This window comes from Trachemys scripta, chromosome 2, assembly GCF_013100865.1.
Source record: "Trachemys scripta elegans isolate TJP31775 chromosome 2, CAS_Tse_1.0, whole genome shotgun sequence".
NCBI classification, from domain to species: domain Eukaryota; kingdom Metazoa; phylum Chordata; order Testudines; family Emydidae; genus Trachemys; species Trachemys scripta.
In genome coordinates, this window is record NC_048299.1 from 23,613,324 (window position 1) to 23,633,872 (window position 20,549).

The following is a 20,549-nucleotide window of genomic DNA, read 5'->3' on the forward strand; positions in this document are numbered from 1 at the left end:
CTTTCATTCTTGATTCATGAAGTGACAAAATGTGTGGTTTTTCCCTTGACTTTTTGTGTGTATTATGCTGAAAGGTATTTTTAAAAAATGAAAATTGTGTTTTTAATGTCTAACTTTTGTTAGAGAGAAAAATATAAAAAGACCTTAAGATTTCATAGGATTTGGTTTAGTATAAATAGAACTAATAATGTAATAAACAAACAAACAGACAAAAAAAAATCCCCACTTCAGTTACAAATAAAATGGACAAGTTCATGGGTCATATTATTCATTATCGTGACTTTTCAGACAGCTTATGGGTATGTATTAAAATATATGCAAATCCCAAAAGTGTTGCCAATTTTAGCCTGTGTGATTATCAGAATTCAGACTGGAAACACATTATTTATTATTCTCTATCCAATAGTCTTATTCTTCTGCTTAAAAAAGTTTTGATCATCTATTCCCAGCAGCTTAATTTTGTGGATATTAGTAACCTTACTGAAATCGGCTGTCTGTGGTCAATTGAGCTACTAAACCTTGTAGAGTTAAGCATGTGCAGAAGTGTCTACAGGATCAAGGTCAAAGTGAGGAAGAAAAAACAATGGCATCTGACCAAATACGTCACACAAAAAACAAACAATGAATAGTGAAAGCAAACAGATCACTAGCAATCCATGGTCTAAATATTATTCATTCACAATAATTGGTAAATAATTATAAATAATAAGAAAATTGGGATGTGTTTGAAAATAATTCACTAATCAAAAAAGGAGCTGATATCAGAACAATTTTAATTCATAATGAATAATTTGACAAGTGCTAGGTACAAGACAATATGAAATGTCTCTTGGGAGTTTTCTGTTCCTGATTTTCACCTTGCCTTTTTTTATAAGCTCCTACCTAGCTAGTCAGATATTTTAATATTGTCCTTTCTTTGGAAGAAGCTTTTGATATGACCCATACAGGTTCTCGGGCCACTGAGCTACTCAGCTTCCTGGGTCCATCAATAGTCTCCCTTGAGTCCAGAGAGATTTCTGATGAACCCAGGAAGCTGAATAGCACATACTGCCTCCTCCGCCACCTCGGAACCTGCATGGGGCATAATAAAGCAAAAACTTCCCCCCAAAACTCTGCAACCAGGGGTCCGGCAGCAGCAGCAGCACCAGAGGAGGCTCTGTCTATTAAACCTGACACCCATGAGCAATTGTTAGCTTATTTTGAAGTGCTGCATGATCCTTGCTGAATTCTTTCTTTGATTTTTTTCTAAGGTTCCTGGGAAATGTAACACAGCCTCCTTATTCTCTTATTTTGTGTTAACATCTATCTTCTCCTTCCTCTCTCCCATCACATGTTCTGTATCATTCCGACTTTGCTGAACTAGGGCCAGACTGTTTTATTACTGTCAGTAGTCCCATTAATTTCATAGATCCAAAGGCCAGAAGGGACCAGTTTAGTCTGACCTCCTGGATAACACAGGCCATAGAACTTCCCGAAAATAATTCCTAGAGCAGATCTTCTAGAAAAACATCCAATTCTGATTTAAAATTGTCAGTGTTGGAGAAACCACAATGATCCTTAGTAAGTTGTTCCAGTGGTTAGTTACTCTCACTGTTAAAAAATGTACTCCTTATTTCTAGTCTAAATTTGTCTAGCTTCAGCTTCCAGCCATTGGATTGTGTTCTACCTTTCTCTGCTAGATTGAAGAGCCCTTTATTAAATATTTCTTCCCAGTGTAGGTACTTATAGACTGTAGTCCCATTGATTCAATGAATAATAACCTCAATAGCACATGAGTAAATACTACACCCAGTAATAAAGGTTTCTGGGATGGATATCTACAATATTCCTTTGATTAGAGACCATGTTTTCATTCTCTTTGTAAAGGGCCACATGGGAAACTACATATACATTTATTAATAACAATAACACTATCATTGCTAATAACAAATATATACTTAATAATATTAATTGTCTGATACTACACTCACTTCCTCTGTCAACTTTCCCAATGATTTCCATAGGGGTTTTGCCTGAATTAGGAACCCAGGACTGGGCAACAGCTCCCTAATCGGATTCACTATGCTAATAACAAGCACTTAGCTCAAGGCTGGTTAATTCAAAAATGTAGTAAGTAGTTGACTCTGAAATTGTCTATATTGATTCTGTGTTTAATGGTATAAGAATTTTAAGAAAACTCAGCTTCTACCTAAGAAATACATCGCTAATATTTTCCTCCCATATTTTCTTGCATGGAGGGTGCTACATTTAAGTGCACCAGCAATCATTCAGAATGGCCAAACATTTCAAAAAATCAAATTCCAAATATGAGATGAAAAGGCAAGGCAGAAATACTTTCTGTATCCAGTAGGATGTGTACTATTATTATTATCTGATCCAGGCTACTTCTAGAAGGTAATTAAACTCCAAATCATGATATGCCAGTGCTCATCATTATGCTGCATGTCTCTCAGATGTCTGCCTTATCAGCTCACTATTGATCGTTACAGAAACTGAGTTAAGAAAAGCATTATCTTCACCCCTGAAGTAGGACATGGCTGTCAAAAAAAAAAAAAAAAAAAAAGGAATTCTGGCATATTTATAAGTTGAACAAAAATTAGAGTCTCTCATTTTATCCACTGAATGCTTAAGAAGCATTTACATTCCAGGATTCCAGGGAAAGCAAGGAATTTTAGAGCTGTGCTGTAGATTTCTTTTTTCTTTGCAGAAAGGGACAAAAATCACTAGATGTTAAAAACAACCCACGAGGTTAATATCAATTTGTAATTTCCCCCCATCATTATTTTTATGACTATATTTCAACTCTTGATCCCTCCCTTCTGAATTATTTAATTGCAAACTTTATAATAAAATTCCAGTTAGTTATACAATTAGAACTAATTATCAAAAAGAGGGGCAAGGGACTTTGATGTTCAGTTGGTAAATGTAGCGGATAGTAATTGTCAACGAATACAAACAATCCCAACCAAGGGAATTGCACCCATGTCACAAACACAGCCTCTTTTCTGAACATTTAAGCACAATTGTCATCAGCAGTAGTGTAAACAATATTGTTACATTTTAAGACCCAGATCCTAGCCCATGAAATGGCCCTTTTAGGTTGCTCCAGGATGCATAGAAGCCATCAGGGCCAGCTCTAGGCACCAGCAAAACAAGCTGGTGCTTGGGGCGGCACATTTTTAGGGGAGGCATGGCCGGGGCCAGAATGCCGTCCCTGCCGCCCCTAAAAATGTGCCCAGGCCACCCTAGCTCACCTCCGCTGCTGCTGCCGCTCGTGCACCACAACGCGCGAAACAGCTGATTCGCACGCCGCTACTCGCCCTCCCTCCCAGGCTCTCAAACCTCCCAGGCTCTCAAACCTGGGAGGGAGGGGGAGATCCCGAGCGGCCGCAGCGCGCAAAACAGCTGATTCGCACGCCGCTGCTCCCCCTCCCTCCCAGGCTTGAGAGTCTGGGAGGGAGGGGGAGAAGCGGCGCCCGCACCATGGCCACTCGGAGTCTCCCCCTCCCTCCTAGGCTTGAGAGCCTGGGGGGAGGAGGCAGGGCTGGGGATTTGGGGAAGGGGTGGAGTTGAGGTGGGGCCGGGGGTGGGGTAATTAAAAAATGGGGGGGGGGGCAAAATTGTTTTTGCTTGGGGCGGCAAAAATCCTAGAGCCGGCCCTGGGAGCCATACATTTGGTTTAATACACACACTCTCTTGCAGCTCCAGATGTAAAGGATGTGGCTCAGGGAAAGAGGAGTAGCTACAGTACTTGCTGTACTGTGGCAATCTCTGAGGGTATGTCTACACTGCAGCTGAGCACAAGCCTCGCAGCCCAGGCGGACAGACTGGAGATAGTGGGGCTCAAGCCAGCAAACTACAAATAGCAGTATGGATGTCGTGGCTCGGGCTGCAGCTGGGGATCTCAAGCCTTGGGGTTCTCAAGCCCTCACTTTCTAGCTCATCCTTTCCTTGGGAGTCCTTAGGGACCATTGGTGTCCAGGCAGGGTGTCCTCTGCCTCACAAGGCATTACTTCCTGGATTGCTTCACCATCATGGACTGGAGAAAACACCAGCCACTGAGCAGGACATCTGCCATTTAAAACAGCCCCCTCTTCCAGGTAACACCTTTGTCGGCTTCCCACACACAAGCACAAATCCCTGCCAGGTGACTTCATTACCAATGTGACCTCTCCCCTGACAAACCATTGCCTGTGGGTAGAAGCTAGTTTTTTTGTCTAGTGAGACTAAATTTCCAATGATGGGTCTGTGGAGCAAACTAGTCTCTATCAACCCTGTATCTCTATGTCTTGGGACTTCAGTCCAATATGGAGGCAAAAAGACGCTAGAGAAAACAATATGGAGGCTCTACCTTCAAAATGGAGTTGGCAGCTTGTACAGATACACAGAGTTCATAATCTCACACAGAATTCATCAGTGGTACAGACAGATTCCCAAACCGTCACAAATGTAATGAACGAAACAAACTGAAATAAGTCAAATGTAGGCTGCAGAGAATTGTATCCAATCTCTGAGGGATTTTTAAGGACCTGGTCAGCAAAAATGTAGCACTGCATTAGTCAGGGACTATACTGACTATACTGACTACTAGTAGCACTAGTCACTGCAAATCTTATAGCTTTCAGGTGCCAAAGGATCTAAGCTGACAATAAATGACATTCCAGAGATGAGGTGCCTTGTTAATTGTCCTTATTCTAAATCTGTTGTTTAGTAATGAGGAAAGAGGGATTCCTGCCCCTCCTCTGAGGCTGCAGATGGCCTCCTAGGAGTTGCGTATAAGAGGGCAGGATTTGAAGGGCCACAGAGAGACTATGCAATGCCATATAATATAATGCCCCACTTTGCATGGGCTTTCTGCACAGCAGAGCGCAGTATCAATGGGCGTATACAGGAAGAGGGTACAGTGTGACCATACACAGTATATGTATACTTTATTTGAAGCAGAATGGAAACACTACCTGCTTACTCTTACTCTTTCCTGCTTCTCTTTCTGATGATCTGGTTTTCAGGATCTTTTTCTGAGTCATCTCTTCATGATTTTGAGGTGTTCACTGAGATTTCTTTGCCTGTGCTTTTCCTTCCGTGTCTTCCTCGCTGCGCACCTCGCTATCTAAATAATAGGCAGTTCTGCTATCTGTCAAGGTGATCCTAGCACCAGATATTGGCATGGCCTCCTGAGTGATTACCAGATTTCTTTTCTTTGGTATAAACAGTAGGGCAGAAATGTCAAGCCTGCTGCTGACAGTGTGAGCCAAATTCAGACCTGATGTAAGAATCTACTTCTACAGGTCTGAATTTGGCTCAGTGCTATTATTTGAATAGCGAGTCAAATCAACATATTCCAAAGGAAAAATCACATCTGGGAAGGCGCTGCAGCCAGTTCTGATTGGCACATGACTGGGAGGAATGGAAAGTTAAAATTTGGACTCAGTCCTTACAGGTTCCAGATCTAGCCTAAATAAGTCGAGATATGGCTTGGTGTTGGTTGTGTGTAAAACTCTGGTTGTGTGCTGGTGGACACTCTTAGTTTATTGGATAGCTGAAGAATTCAAAATATCGACAGACCCAAATAATACTATTAAGAATCACAAGGGATCAATAAAGAGAAATTGGATGGTATCTCTAGGAGTGGCCATAGTGGGTCAGACCAACAGTCCATCTCTCTCAATATCTTGTCTTCTGTCAGTGACCGATGCCAGATGCTTCAACAGGAATGAACGGAACAAGGCAATTATTGAGTGATATTTGCAGAGAAATGAACTTCATTAAACTAAGGGCTTATCAACAAAGGGGCATTCAGGAAAAAAGGATGAAATTCAATAAGGACAAATTCAAAGTACTCCACTTAGGAAGGAGCAATCAGTTGTATGCATATACAATGGGAAAAGACTATGTAGGAAGGAGTACTGCAGAAAGGAATTTGGGGGTCATAGTGAATCACAAGCTAAATAGTCAATGGTGTAATACTGTTGCAAAAAAAGCAATCATCATTCTGGGATGTATTACCAGGAGTATTGTAAGCAAGACACGAGAAGAAATTCTTCACGCTAAGGCCCCAATTGGAGTATTGTGTCCAGTTCTAGGCACCGCATTTCAGGAAAGATGTGGACAATTTGGAGAAAGTCTAGAGAAGAGCAACAAAGATGATTAAAGGTCTAGAAAATATGACCTATGCGAGAAGATTGAAAAAACTGGGATTCTCTAGTCCGGAGAAAAGAAGACTGAGAGGGGACATGATATACACTCAAGAGACCAAATAACTTATGTTAGGCAGGTTTATTGCTATAAGCCAATAATAATATAGTACAGGAAAATGGTTCTATATTATATGAGTCTCCAGAAAGCAGTCTTGTGCAACGCTTTTACATTCACCTTATTCAAAAAATGAGCTCCCAAAGTTACACGTCAGCAGGTATTATTTATTTATTATTTATTTACATATCTCTTGTCCCATCAATAAAATCCAACCCTTCCATTTGTCCCAATTCCCTAACTTCTTATTCTGTACCATCATTATCTTTGTTTTGGATACTAACATTCCAGGTACTGGTCCGATGAACTATTTCCTTACCTTGTACTAAGACATGGATTTTGACACATTTCCTATCTCTTTATGCCAAATACTTGCTTCAGCAAATGAAAGTTGTTATGGGATATTTAGCATAAATGAACAAGAATGTTGTATAGGCCAATTTAAGTTATATAACTGTTAAAATATTTATGCTTAATGTTACTGATGCTTAATGCATACTAGTATATATAGAGCTATAGATATAGAGATATAAATACAGATATAGAAAGAGTGGATAATACATTTTATTAATATTTAATATTAATATTAAACATGTGTATATATGCACAATGTTTTATCCACACCATATGTATATAAGTATGCATTAAGCACCAATAACATTAAACACAAATATTGAATATGTAGATGGCATATATTAGTCAACACCATGTAGACAATCCCTAAATTTAAGATCGCTAGCAATTGTTTTGTGTGACTTTGGCCATTGGTCACTATGACAGTGGAACACAGATGTCATAAAGACATGGGTAGAGAACAGAACACTTTTGTGCTTCCTTTCCAATCTCATACCTAACTATTGTGTCGGGTCTAATTCTAATCACTAACTGTTGATTCCTTTACCAGTTCTGGAGTCCTGGAGACCTACATAGAGGGTCATTTCATTTATGACACATACAGTTCAGCATGACTGTGCTTTTGAATCTTGTGTAGTGGTGTCTGAATCTTGAGTTTTCTACCTCTTTTGTCTCCATCTTGTTCTTGAAGTGATCTCTAATGAAATGCAGCAGAATCTTATTCTCATGGAACAGTAATTATCCTACACTCTCTTCCTTTTCTGTTAATGTGATATGTACCACTGTCCAAACTATTCTATTATTCCCCTTTATGGTACCTCCACAGTTCCTGTAAAGAAAGAAGTTCTTCCTTTAACGACTAACCTTTTTAATGAAAGTGACCCTTTAAATGTTTTTAATAGTAATGAAAAAACATTAAAAATCTGCGAGGAGATTATCCATGTTATAAAGTAAAAATGGGTGCCAAACAAAATCATGACAAAATCCCATGTAAAATTAGGATTATGCGCTATTTTCAGACTATAGGAATTGATTCTGCTTCCACTGACTTCAATGGGAGCAAAATTGGGTGAGATAATAGGTGTAAAACTAAAAATTTCTAGCCCTAGGACTTCAGAGGTAAAAATGTTGAAGTATCATACATAGCATAAGAAGAAGGAAATTGTATTTTAAAGTCAAAGTGCTGCCACTGGGAGTTCAAAGCACTTTTCTGAGACTTCACTGTCAATTAAATTTCCATAAACTTTAGGCATGTAGGGAATTTAGGGTCGCTGGAAAGCAAGAGAGACACAACAGTGAATGGAAGTGATAATGGGGAAACTTGCAATATGGAAATGCTTTTGGGTGGACAGGAGACACAAAATTTGGAGATGGGGAGAAAAAGCAGATCAACGAGGGACTAGGTTACTTCTACCATTCATTATGTATAACGTATTCCCTTGGAAAAAACATATATTGAATTTGGTTTAATCTCTGTGTTCTTCTTCTAAGTGTTACTGATATTTATTATTTATATAATTCTATAGATGGGCCTCATCCTTTATGGATAAAAGAAATCACAGGTGTCTGCCCTAAAGAGCTGACAGTTTAAGTCAGGCATAACATAGCAAAGGATGAAGCAAAGGATGCTGGTGGAGTGATAGGGGTGGGGAGTATTGGGTTGAATGAGGACTGTAACAGTGAAATTGGCTTATTTTTATACACAAGTCTTAGATGAAAGTCACTCCTGTGTAGGGGACCCATCAAAAAACCTACACACCCTTAATTTTTGTGGAACTTAACTGATGCATATATGTTGTTTTGGTCCACTATACAGGGTAAATATTACTCCTCGTTCATTAGTTCTTGGTTTAATTTATTTGATGCTTGGGGTGGGAGTGAAAGTGGATGTATTGTATGAACATTTATCTCAATAATATTTGAAGCCAACATAATCTTTAGGTAAATTACCTCTTTATTATGTCCATTTAGGGGATGTTGTACATTATTCCACATAGTATTAACTGTCCGATCCCCAGTTTAGTAGCTATTTTTACTGTAGCTCTGATATTAAGTGGAAGCTTTATGAACATGGTTCGATGGATAGTTGTTTCATTCTTAGTCAAACCTGGAATATCTCTTGCTGCTTTATATAATTCCCAAAGTATTCTTTCAAAGCAGTTATTGATGCTTTCTGGCTTCATTAGCTCTTTTGCCATCTGCTGCCTTGATGACATTACAATGAGGAGTGAGTGATTTAGGATATTGCTTGACAAAATCAAAGATTTTCTTTTCTGCTACTCTAATTCTATGCACTTTTCTATTGATGTATCCCTGCTTGACTCACCTCATCAATTGTATCTCCCAATCAAGGTCCCTGCAATCCACTTCTTTAGTGTCATGTGATGGTTCCTTGATTTTCATACTCATCTTCTCTCCATTATGCCTAATACCTCATACATTAGCCATAGCTATTTTATGTACTTTCTTTTTGTCCCAGTTACATGGTTGCTTTTTTCAGGATCAAATTTTAAACCCCTCCAGGGTTAGTAACATTATTTGTTTCCCTCTTGATGATGTCCCAGATCATTTAAAAACAACCATTCACTAGTTGTCATTGATTCAGTCCAGTGAAAGGACAGAGCTTTCTTTCTTGTCCTTTATTTAGCTGTAATAATTGATTTGCTATTCTGAGAGGCATGATGGTCAAACGGAGAGGGCACTGATCAGAGAGCCAGAGACTTGGGTTCTATTCTGAGCAGCACTAGTGCCCTATTGTGTGACTTTGGCAAGTCATGTAACCTCTGAATCTGAGATCTGTGGATGAAAAATGCTATATGGGTCTGATGCAATTCCTATTAAGTTTCTCCTTTAACTTCACTGGTGTTGGATCAGGACCTATAAGAACCAGGAGTGAAATACTGGCATAATTGAAATCAATGGCAAAGCTCCCATGGATTACAATGGGCCAGGATTTCCCCTGAGGTATTTATTTATTACTATTTATTATTAAAACATTCCATTAAAAGAGCTACTTTATGGGGGAAAGGTTGCCAAGTTAAACTCCCTAATGTCAGGAAACGATCAAGTTCAGTTTGCAAGTTTGCCAATTTGGATCAGGTCTGAATGTGACCATATAGTATGTACAATGTAAACATTAAAAATAAAATATTTGAAAGTAGGTTTCTCTTTTACCTATCAGTTCAAGCTTCTGTTCTCCCTTCATCTGCCACTCCACCAAAAGCAATACCACCGATACCTTGGAAACACAAATCTTTCATTTCTGGACCTTGCTAAGCAAACAAGAACTTACTTTCAGGTATTCTGTGTCAAAATGTAAGTGTATTAAATAATTTATAAAACCTACAGTTCTATATCTGGTTAATAATTAAGGTTATTTGTAATTGTGTTGTTTTTATCTGTTTTCCTTCTTGTTCAGACCTGTTGAGGAGGGTGTGGGCTGAGGTGGATGCATTTCTGAGCAGTCTTTGTTTTATGTTTATGTTGGGCTTTTTAATTTAGGAGATAAGTGCCAAGAGCACTGGACAGGCACAGTAGTGGGATGTACAAACCCCACACTGGAGAACAAAGGGTTAAGGAGCAGCTCTGAGCCTATGTGGTCCCACCTTGCCAGACCTGCAAAGCCTGCACAAGCTGGAGGTGGAGTTAAAAAAGGGAAGCAGAGTGGCTCAGAGGAAGCAGACAGTGAAAGGGAGCAGATCTCTGATCTGAGCTCAGGGGAAGTACTACTTAGGAGCTCTTGTTGCCGGAGACCTGGGCACACACACTTGATAAAGCCTGCTTATGAGAGACTGGTGACTGATTCTGAAGGTCAGAAATTTTATTTGTGATCATGTAATTTACCCTGTTGGGAAAAAAGGTACTTAGGTAGGAAGTGATCCAGGGAGGTAGCTGCTTAGCATCCCAAGGTACAGAGCATAGCTGCCCATCATTGGGTTCTGGATCAGAGTCTGGTGGGGAGGGTGGGCCCAGGCTCCCCTATCAACTCCAAAAGATGGGAGAATCCAGCTAGGGAAGATCCTGAATGTTCAAGGGCCCAGGTCCCAAGTTCCCAAACTACAGTGAAAGCCCTGAAGCCCATGTGAACACTGAAAGTCTTCTTTGTGATTACACTTTCTTTTGGTGTACCCCAAAAGGGGTGGACTGGAATGTGACTCAACTGGAGGGCTGAGCCATGAAAAAAAATGGGGTCTGCCCCAAGACAGAACTGAAAAGTGGGGACATCTGGGAGCGAGACAGCCCTCTGCACCTCTGTCTGACCAGTAGACAGCACTGGGGGTGAGTGTACCCCTTTACTGTCATCTATAGCTGTAGTTTAAAAAGTGGAATAAATAAAAAATAAACTCTGTAATTTGCTGTTAAAACAGCTGACTTTAATTAATAAAACAACAATCAAGTTCATCACATGAACTAACAGCACTGAGAATACTATGGGTCTACTACACTACTGAAAATACTATCCTGTCTAGCCTGGTACAATGTAGTATTTACTCCTGAAATTCTGAAAATGAAAATTACAACCGCAATGGAATCAGCAGCAGAGCGCTCCAAGGATCAACTGCAGATTTGTGACCAGATTATCAGATATATGAAATATACAGGTAGTAATATGGCTGTTAGCTTTGGTACTAAAAGCTATTTGGAGAAGATATTAGAGAGTATTTTTTAGCCTGATCATGTTCAATGCAGATGCCTAAAATAATTAAGACTGCAAAATCCGTAAAATAAATTGCAAAGAACATGATCCTAAAATGAATTGCAAAAGCATTTGTGGGGGGAAAAGAATCACTAAATAGATAAGATCAGTATGCTTAGCCTTTAACCCATGTCAAAAAGACTTTGGAATGAAATGCAACTTCAAAATACCCTTGATAACTACAATATTGAATAAGCACCTGAAAATATTTGTCTATTTGCTCCTTTAGTGCAAAGATAAAATCTATTTTGGCACAATTGAACATAATGATTGTTGTTAAGACAAACTATACCAACAGCTATTTCTCAGTTTTATCTGAGATAACAATGTTTTTCCTTTACTTAGACTAAGCAATAACTATGGTGTCTCACATACCACTGTGTGGTTATGTTTGGCAAATGTTGACATTGTAACAGAACATTTTAAGATCTTGATTCTCCAATACATCTGAACTCTACTCTGACATACTGGAGACAAGCACTACAGGGAGATGACTGTTGCTTTGCAATCTTTGGCCACCAAGCTCCAGTGTGAGTTAAAACTGCAGGGCAACAGTTTTAGTTTATGTCACACGTGTGTGGTCAAGAATTTTAGGATTCAGTCACTTACCCAGATCTTATTAAAGCTGTCAGAATCTTTTTGGTATGCAAAAGTGGGCTGCATATCTCACAGGGACAGCACTGCCTCCTTCAAGTTACATTGGGACTACTTTTCAGAGCAGCAGCCATGTTAGTCTGTATCCGCAAAAAGAACAGGAGTACTTTTGGCACCTTAGAGACTAACAAATTTATTAGAGCATAAGCTTTTGTGGACTACAGCCCACTTCTTCGGATGCATATAAGAACAAATTGCCTTTTTTTGCCATATTTCCCCTGTCTTTGTGCATTTCTGCTTTCAATCCCAGCTGGACTCAGACACACACAAATGACCAGATACTGATGTTTGATAGCACATTAGTCTCTATTTATGGAGTCAAGTGCTATTTGATATGAGCCAAAATATCAGAATCTGAACCAGCATGAATAAAGAAAAGAGTTCTCTAAACTCGTTCAAATCTTGTAAAAGTTTGAGTTTTAGCGGAAAGTGTATGAATTCTTTTTATTTTACTCAGACTGGCGTCTAGCCTTAATTTAATTGCCCATCTTCCCTTACACTGAGCACACGAATTTTTTGTTTAGAAGTGTCTTTTTGAGTGTCTGTTTCCCTTTTTGTAACCGATTCCATATAAATATCTGCATTTCTCTGAAATAGTTGTCTAAACTCCCTTTTCATGCTAGTTTTGTTAGTTCATTTTCTCAAGTTTTTATTCTTTGCTTCAATTAATCTCTCCTTTTCACAATTTTAGCTATGTCACTGTGAAGTTTCCTCTTCTCAAATAAGAAAAGAGCAGAACTTCTTTAATCCTGCTTCATAACTAGTATTAAATTAGCTTCTTTGAGCTTCACCCCTCTAAAGCAATTATATTCTCTCTTTTTCTTAAGTGCAGATGCAAATTAGGATAAAGGCATCAGGGATTCCACACACGCACACACCCCACCCCATTTTTATTCCTAGCAATTTGCATTAACTAGATATTCCTACTTTTTCCCCCTCCATGACTCAGAGTAAAACATGTATTATATCTTAAATTAGAAAAAATGTGAGCTCTAGCAACCTAAAGCCAGTGCTTAAATGATGCCATGCCTTCACTTTGTATTTCATTTAGCATTGGTTGTTGCCCCACAACATAGTGTCAACCAACAGCTGGATATCGTACTGTAAAGCAGCTTTTTCAAAATATTGATGAAGTATATAGGCAATATTTCAGATAATGATCTTTGCAGAACTCAGTAAATTTTTTCAGATTATAAATTATCTGTTTTTCCCTAGTACTTTCTTACGCCTATGCCTTCCGTTTTCATTTGTGCCAGTGCTAATATTTCACCTGGTCCCTTGCTCACACTTGGCACTTTAATGTATAGACATGCATGAAATGGTGATTGAAAGTATTTTTTCCATTTCATGTCTCGTAGGGTTTATTCACAAGCCATTGAAAAGTGATGAGCCTTTTTGACCAATTCTTGAAACACTCGTGTCTTTTAAGAACATAGTAAAGATTTACTAGCGATAGGCAAACATCAAAAAGTTTAGATACTTTTCTGAAGCTTTTTCAAACTTGTAATGTTTTATCTGATTTTATGAATATTGTGACAGATATGGCAATTTCCTGCAATATTGTCGAGAAACCTTACTGAATTAAGTTTAAGTATCTTAGGAGTTCATTGTACTAAAAATGCAAATATTGATGTATTATTGTGGGACTGTATGTAACTTCTTTGAGAAGATATGCCTAAGGTAAACCCAGGAAAGTGTTTTGACTTTAAAAGGACTTTTTGAAACAATGTGCTACCAAAACAAATTTAAATGGGATTCCTAGGAAATACTTGAGAGGAAAGGAAGACAACTTCTCACCTCTAGACCTTTTGAAGCTGTGCCCTGAGGAGAAACATGATCACCTGTTACATGAGGACAAGATCAGAGGCCCACACTGGATAAAGAGTGACTCACAGACTCATGGCTGTGCTTGTTTGATGTGAAAGCTGTCATGAATTTGTGGCTACAGAAAAACACACAGTGGGGTCTGAAGGACTGCTTTCCTGCAAGAACCCTAGTTGGAGTTGGGGTGATATCTGGGAAACTTATTAGAATGCATGTAGATTTTATTGTTTTTAATATGTTTTCACTGTAATGCTTTCACCTTAAGAATAAATGTGTTTGCTTAGAACGAGTTGTGTGGTAAATTAACTGTGGGTAATTACACTGCTTATAGCCTCTGAGGAGAAAAGTAAAACTCACCTCCTTAGGCATTCTGACGTTACTGGGGAATTTTCAGTGTAGGCAGGGAACTATGAAGCCTGGAAATACCCTGGTCAGGAGGGAAGGGATACGTGTCTCTACTCAAGAGAGGTGAGAGATGGGGAGCTGGAAGCCTGAGACTTGTTGGCCTCACTGGCCATGGAGAGTGGAGAGGGGGTGGTCTGGCCCAGGTGCCCTGAACTGTGACAAGTATAATCTGTAGGAAGATTTACACCTAGAAAATGATTTTTTAGGAAGAAAAATTCAAGCAAGTAACTTTAATGACAATATATTCAGCATGTAAAAGAGTGCATCGCAGATGACAATAAATATTTCTCCATGATCCAGTTGCTAACATGTTCAGTTAAGGAACTGAACGGCAATAACACTGTCCGACTCCAAAGGATGTTACATTCTTCACTAGAAATGGAAAACTATTAAGCTGGCTTTCCCAGTAGGCTTCAAGTACTTCTTAGCACTAATCAGTTTAGGACGGCAGTGGGAATAGTCTTTCTGAGTGTGTTTTGATACTTCTACTTCTCACCTCAGCCAAAAGCAGAAAGTGGAAGGAGATGTTGAAATGAAACTGCGGGAGTAGAGCTGATCAGGATTTTTTTGACAAACTGTTTTTTGTTGGAAAATGAGGCTTTGTCCCAACCAAAACTATCAATAGGAAAGGGTTGATTTTTACAAATTTCTCATTAAAAAAAAAAAAAAAAACATTGAAAAAAAGAAAGGTTTGAAATGGTCAATACATTCCTTTTTGATATTTTTAAAAAAATCAGTTCAAAATGATTTGGTTTAGAAATTTAAGCTAATTATGGTTAAAAAAATTTAAAAAGTCAAAATCAAAACAAAATTTTTGAAATTATCAAAGTGAATGGTTGTAGTCGACCTGAGCAAAAAAAAAAAAAAAAAAAAAAAAAATCAGATTATCAAGTCATGAAAATTTGAGATTTCAACTTTTCTTTTCAAGTCAGTTTTTTTTTTAATCAAACGTTTTCTAAGATGGGAAAACCATTTCTATATTAAGTAGCGGTCTCATCTGTGCAGCAAAATTATCTGACCAATGTCTTCTGATTCCCAGACTCATTATCAGTCTACTAAATAGCAACCTCTCCAGAGGGGAGTTTAAGGTCTCAGCATTCTTACTGTTCATTTCTCCACATTTACTTTCGCCATCTTTTATTCTATGTCTGTTCACCTGCTATTAGAATACAGTTTTAAGGTACACAACACATTTTATTATCACCATCACCTTTTACTTTATTAGTAGAATGGTAGACACCTCACAGAGCCTGCTTTACTATATTTCATGTTGTAAAATAGCTTCCATTATAACCCCCCGTTTTAATACACACAACTTTCCTAGAAATTCATATTTGGCTTAACCTTCCCATGTTTGGTACAGTATATGTAAATTATAATCGTTAATTTGATAACATACCCTCCTTTGAGTTGGACAGTCTTCCATTTAAACAAATTCTAACTTCTCTAGACAGAACTGCAGCAAACAGCTGAAGTCTGATGCTTTAAATGTAACAATTCATAATCCTCAATGAGGATTATTGTCTCTGATATTTGGGAAAAAAAATAGTTTGATCTTAACAAAGATTTGCTCATTTGAAAATCACGTGCTGAGCTTGTGCAGTTTTATTATTATATACTATTGTATTGCGGTAGCACTGGGAGTCCATATCATGAACTGAGAATCCATTGTGCTAGGTGCTGTACAATCATAGAACAAAAAGATGATCCCCAAAGAGCTTACAATCCAAGGAAGTAAAAATAAACAGTAAAAAAGAGACCTTATCTTTAGAGATCAACTGAAGTGGCTTTAACCTCATACCATTGCATTGTCACCATTAAACCTCAATATCACAGGGAGCAAAACATTCTGCACAACTGATGATAAAGACAATTGACAATATGGCAGAATTCATAATAATGCGTGTTACCAGACAACCTAGGCTAAACTAACAAATCCATTTCATCCTTGCTGAAGTTCATCACTGCAGTCCAGCTGTTAACTCCACAAGGGAGACTGTCAGCCCCTCACAGTAAAAAGGTATTCATTTACATTAGGAAGACTGCCAAACAATAATTGTAATTGTAATAGCAAAAGCGGTGATAATAATGGGTAACATTATTCAAATAGCCATAAAAACTAACGTTACAAAAAAGGTTGACTTCATAATACTGAAAATAGATTCTATCCAAAGGCTTCTACAAAAATAGTTGACCAGCTAAGGTAGTCTTCAGCTGATGTCAATCTTTACCACCATCACTGGGTTTGATCCTCCACTCTGTTACACAAGTGCAATTACATTAACGTCAGCCAGGACAAGCAGACATAAGAGAGGGGAGGATCAGGCCTGCTTTCATGACAACAGCTGTCATGGCATTTGTGACAGTGTACCCCATAAGGCTTTATGGGGGGGTGCTTATAAATGTATGTATGACATAACTGGAATATGTTTTGTGCTGCCTGTGCCATGTAACATATCTCCGTAAAGGTTATGGTCTACTATATCTATTCATCCTATTTGTACACATATATCATTTTCTACTTGAGGTTAAGAATATGGGCTGTATACTTGCTTGGTTTCTAAGTAAGCTTTGTGAGGCATTTGATCCATTTCTTTAGGAAGGAATTTGCAAAGTTAAGTACCTGATCAGGAAGCACTTGGGGAACAATGCATCTTGGAATGCTCCAATCCACATAAGAAGTCTTCCTGGAGACATACAAGATACCATGTGGACAATGGCTTCAGCCTGTAAAGACTGAGCCATGCAGGGACATGTGACTTGCCCAGGTGACTCCAGAACTCCATCTTGGAGCTGGACTTTGCATAGGAGGGAGGGGGGATCTCCATCCACAAGAGAGAGTCTATTTAAACCTGTGGGAGATCCCTCCATTTTGTCTTCAGCTGGCTAAGGAAGGAGCCTCTCCACCCTCCCCCAGGATACTTGAAGGAAACTGGAACAAACGACAGTAACCACAGGGGGTGTGAGTGATTGCTGGACCCAGGCTAAAAGGATATTAGCCTGTAAAAGGGAGCATTCTGGAGCTGGTGAGGAACATATCTGTATTTAGTTTGATTAGACATAGATTTGCGCATTTTATTTTATTTTGCTTGGTGACTTACTTTGTTCTGTCTGTTACTACTTGGAACCACTTAAATCCTATTTTCTGTATTTAATAAAATCACTTTTTATTCATTAACTCAGAGTATGTATTAATACCTGGGGGAGCAAACAACTGTGCATATCTCTCTATCAGTGTTATAGAGGGCGAACAATTTATGAGTTTACTCTGTATAAGCTTTATACAGGGTAAAACGGATTTATTTTAGAATAATATGCATAATATGCACTAAAAACTATAGCACTTTTAGACCCCATTGGGAGTTGGGCATCTGAGAGCTAAAGACAAGCACACTTTTGTGAGCTGTTTTCAGGTAAACTTGCAGCTTTGGGACAAGTGATTCAGACCCTGGGTCTGTGTTGGAGCAGACAGGAGTGTGTGGCTCAGCAAGACAGGGTGCTGGAGTCCTGAGCTGGCAGGGAAAACAGAAGCAGGGATAGTCTTGGTACATCAGGTGGCAGCTCCCAAGGGGGTTTCTGTGATCCAACCCATCACAGCATTGCACACAGTAATATATTTCCTAGGAAACCTTCTACCTTCCTGCCTTGATGACTTGTCAGCGTGCTGTTAACAAGATGCTGTTAGACTCTGAATGCCTGACTCTGCTCCCTTTAATACCAATGGAACTACTGTTAAGTTCACTGGTGCAGGATCAGGACCTATTCTGGGCTGTTTTGTGAATGTAATGTAATTCTGAGTTTTATTCAACTAGATTATTTATTAAAGAAACTGCTACAGTAACATATATATTTTTTAAACGTACTCATGTGATGGTACCAGTTACTTCTCAGTCTGAAAAGCAGCACAGATTACTTTCCAGTTTTTCTTCTAACCCTGTCATTCCTCTCCTAAGCATGACTGATGATTTTCATACAGATATGTTACTTGGTACAGCCAAAGAAAATTTCAATATGCAGGACATGTAAATCTAATGTAGCTAGGGTCAGGACTATTCATTAGTAAGATTACATCCATAAAAAGAAAGCAGTAGCTAAAATGTAATAGATTACTTTTCACATCCAGTAATCAGTAGTTTTTAACATATTGCATTGTAAATCTACAACCTATTGTGCATATAAGTATGTATGTAAATAATTGTATGGCATAAGTAACCTGAACAACTCTTGTTATGTTAATTTTGTTTAGCATTTCTTCTACTTCTCATGTAACTTAATAGGGAATATGGAATATAACAAAGCTGATGCCTAATGGTAATAGCTGATTGGCTGATGATTCTGTCTCTCTGTCTCAGTCCTTCAGCCATCCCACTAAAAGCAATGGGACTGCTTGGAGAGTAAGGTACTATTCCATATGAGTAAGGATATCAGAACCTGGTCATATAGGCGCATAATATGCACTAAAAACTATAGCACTTTTAGGCACCAATGACATTAGGATCCTATGTTCCTTGAACACATTCAAACTGTGAACTTCTTGAAGAAACCCCACCTTGCTATTCCTGCCAGATACTTCCCCCAACCCATCAGCATCACCTATATCTTTCCGGGATTGAAGTTTATCCTGTTCACTCTTGTCTAAATTCTAGGAAGAAATATCGGGGTCTGAAGTAAATGAGACTCAGAGTCATATGTAATCTGAATGGTACTATCATGAAAGCCCTGTTCACCTTTCTGTCTCTACTGTCCCTCCAGTTCACATACATGTTGAATGTGGGACCGGGATCAAAAATTGTTTTGATGAACAAAACATGACCAATCATTCAAGAGAGACAATCAATTGCTCAAAAGGCATCCTCTTGGATCTGTCAGGGAGGAAGAACAAAATCATTCAAGAACTGAATTATCTCATAAGGCTTCAGATTTAGCCATCTTAAATCATCTGTTGTGGGGTTGCTATTTAATTATTTGTTTTTCATTTACTATCCTTCACTTAGGCTAAGTTTAGGCATCAATAGTTCCAGCCCTAGTTTTAGAGTGCTAGGAAGAGCTAAAGAACCACATAAAACTTATCATAAATGGTACCACAACAAGAATATTCAGATGATCCATGACCAAAGGCAATAAGTCATCAGACACATTGTGTAGCCCTGTAGTCATGTTTCTAATAAGCCAGGAAGCCTCTGACAGCTAGCTCATAATGGATCTGAGAAGTAAGCTAGAAAATTTATTCAATGAAGATAGCTTGCAGGTAAGAAAATAGGCCACTAAAAAAAAGAGAATGACACATTTGAAGGCATGCTTCTTAACTCCAACCATTCTTTATTCATACTCTAGGAGATAGTGATTAGCCACAGGAGGCCTAGACCTACTGACTCCATTCATCCAGTACGCCACTCTAGTTCGAGAGAGAAAATGTAGTAGACAGTGCTACCTTAGCCTGTCACTACTTGTTTGAGCTTCTGAAAATGCATTTCAGGCAGGCCCAGCCTCAGAGCTTCTGGTGCCCCAAATAAGACTAAATTAGAATTCCCAGCAGACAGTTTGTGATGGAAGAGCTTTAGTGAGATTTTTACATAAGTAAAAATTCAGATTCAGTATTTCCCGTCATTTCATGAAATACTCACAGGAACGCACATAGTTCCTGCTGCATTTCTAGATATGGCATTATTAGCATCATTGATGTGTCAGCAAAATGAAGCTAGAGGCATAGAAATTAGTTGTTGTTTTTTTGTGGTTAGAAATGTAAGCATTCATACAGTGTCATTTAATATAGGGTGTTGAAAGTGGGGCAGGGGGTGAGGAAAGGAGGGAAGGAGGGGAGATGACAAACCTAGAGCATATTTTAGCTGTGAGTGTTGCTTTGATTAGTATGAAAATGGAATCACAGCTAGTATCACTGTGTAAATAAGCAGAGATAAGTCATCTCACATGTCATTGCCAAATACCTACGGTCCTGCCAGAACATTTGGAAACTAAGTGGGCAATAATCTGATAATCCAGAAAACCTCTGACAATCAGATCAAAATGTATCTGAGATGTAATTCCCTCATGCTGTGACATATTTCAAGTGTCCCTGAAGCCAACCCTTTCAACAGGTGTTTTGGCTGTAGGAAGACGAGTTCTTTTGTTATCTTGGTAAGTCCACTCTGATCTAATTCTCTTCCATTTACACTGATATACAACAGGTATAATGTTTCCACTGACTTAAACGTTTCCAGTGTAAGTGAAAGACAATTAGACCCCATCACCTGTGTTTGTGTGGTGGTCTTTGTGGTTCTAGACCCGGGATCGGCAACCTTTGGCACGTGTCCCGTCAGGGAAATCCACTGAAGGGCTGGTACAGTTTGTTTACTTGCAGTGTCTG